A 2,847-nucleotide genomic window follows, 5' to 3' on the forward strand; every position below is an offset into this window, starting at 1 on the left:
GCATGTTGCAGTTGATATTGAATTACTAGAAATAGCCATAAAAAATACTGACCAGGTTAGTTCGACTAGAAATATTGGTCACGAGACTAGAAAATATTTTTACATGTCACAAACCCACATATGTACGTAATATTCATATAGCGTGCGCATGTATGTACTTACATACACGTTTGTATGTATGCTTGTATGTACCTACGTATGTCTACGTATGTACAAACAAATATATGTTTGTTTGTTTGTATGTATGTATGTATGTATGTGTGTATGCATGTATGTGTGTGTATGTGTATGTATATATATATATATATATATATATATATATATATTTATATATGTATATATATACATATTTATACACTTATATATGAATGTACATATGCATGTATGTATGTACGTATGTGTGTGTGTATATATATATGTATGTATGTGTGCATATGTTATATAAATACACACACACATACGCACACACACACGCACACACACGCACACACACACACACACACAAACACACACACACACACACACACACACACACACACACACACACACACACACACACACACACACACACACACACACACACATATATATATATGTATATATATGTACATACATATACATATACACACACATATGTGAGTGTGTGTAAGTTTATGAGTGGGTAAGCATGTGTGCGTGTGTCTCCTGAGTATTCTTTCACCTGGTAATACCTGCCCTGTTATTGACACGTGCTTGAACCCTGGGTCAATACAGCTTCTTGCGAATACATGTAATGAAGAAGCTCCACTGCTCTACGTCTCTGGCTTTTTCCATCCAGCGATTTATAGCGTATGTAAAAGCAAGGCAAAGAAAGGAAGAGGTGAATCAAGGTCACAACTGCACGAACGAATGAAAAAAACATCAGACATGACGTCATTTTCTAGACTTCGGGAATAATGAAGGAAACAGAGGAAGAAAATATGTCTTAAGAATTACACGCACATTTTCATGTATGTATATATGCATGTATGTATATATATAGGCATGTATACACACACACACACACATACACACATACACACACACACACACACACACACACACACACACACACACACACACACACACACACACATACACACACACACACATATATATATACATATATTTACACATATATATCTATATCCATATCTATCTATCTATCTATCTATCTATTTCTATATATGTATATATATGTATGTGTGAATGTATGCATGCATGTATATACATGTCATATCAAATTGAGAATCGATCTAAATATAGACTTATGCTCGCTACACCAGCTAGAAATACATCGCGGAAAATAGTTTTCCTCGCAAATAAATAGATCGTTTGCACTTTCACGCCGTCTCGGCAAGGTTCAGGTTCTCGCTTGACTAGATGCAAATGACCCGCGGGAAGGTCAGGCTGGCAGAGCGCTTTTTGGCTCTCGCTGATTCGTGTAGTTTATGCAGTTGATTTGTATTTTTTATATTTTTAAACCTTATTGGAAAGGAATTTAGTATAGTTATTGATTGGTTGTTGACGGTTTATATGTTAATGCTTCCTTTGTTTTTTTTTCTGTCTTTCTTTGTCAAACATTTCCAGAGAAGTAAAAATCCAGATCAATACACGCACAGGAGCTGAGTGACCGACACGACATCTTAGTAGTTTAGCCGCGTCGTAACCAAAAACATACCTTCGCAATATAACTTTATCTAGAGGGAATATAACAGTGTTTTTTTCTTTTTCTTTCAAAGCTTCTTAATACGCAGCGACATAGGATGTACCGGATACAAGCTCCTCCTCCTCGCGTATCTTGATAAATTACACCGTCACGCAGTACATTATCTGACGACGGAGCCACAGCAGCAGGTTCACGGACGGCGCCCTAGCCCTGGTACCGCGCGCGCCTCCTGCAGACGCTGAAGATTTTCCTCCACGTGGACGCGATGAGGCGGCAGGCGGCTGAGCGGAACTTATGGTTGTAGGTGAGGTGGAGCACGGCGTTCCACAGGCTGTTGAGGGCCATGAGCCACGGGGCCACGAAGAGCAGCTGTTTCAAGGGAGCTTTGTTGTTGATCGTGTCCTGAGAAGAAAAGGAGAAAAAACGGAGGACAATTTTAAAAACAATAACGGAAATGTGTAAATAGTAGAGTGGATTAGCACGCGAAAGAACGATGACAGTGGAAGTTTGTTTAAGTTAGCGAATAGATTCCACATCATTTGAAAGAAGCTACCCTAAAAAAACAAAGATCACAATTTTCCAGATGTTATCGGATAAACTACACAGTCCTGGAAGTGACAGGTCTACGTACCTGACTGGTGAAGTAGAGGAACATCATCCAGCCACCCACGGCCAGGAGGGGAAAGCAGGCGAACATGAACACCACGATGTTCACCAGCACTGTGCACGTTATCTCTCGGTCCCTCTCTCGCACGCTCAGTCGCTCGTCTCCCCCGCGGCTGAGGGAAAAGTCCAGCGTCACGTCAGGGTGTAAATGCTCTGTGTTGGAGTTTATTTTTAGAAGGAAGCGAAGATATGAAAGTAAACATGATGAAACAAACGAAAGAAAAGTAAGATAAAATTATATATGATGGATATTATATATGACGGACCGCCGACACATATTTTGATGAACAGAAATAAATAAATGCTGTTTACACGCCTACATCATTCAGTTCAGCGGCTAAACCTAAGTATATAATGGGCATATCTGTGACCAATGAATGGAACTCAAGAACACTGAATCTAGCATCGGCGTTTGGGTACAGCTGGAACTTTCTTTTTCTTTCTAAAAATATATATCTAATGAGATTTTAGGCCACTTTAATATAAACATTTCT

The sequence above is a fragment of the Penaeus chinensis genome, chromosome 33, assembly GCF_019202785.1.
Source record: "Penaeus chinensis breed Huanghai No. 1 chromosome 33, ASM1920278v2, whole genome shotgun sequence".
NCBI classification, from domain to species: Eukaryota; Metazoa; Arthropoda; class Malacostraca; order Decapoda; family Penaeidae; genus Penaeus; species Penaeus chinensis.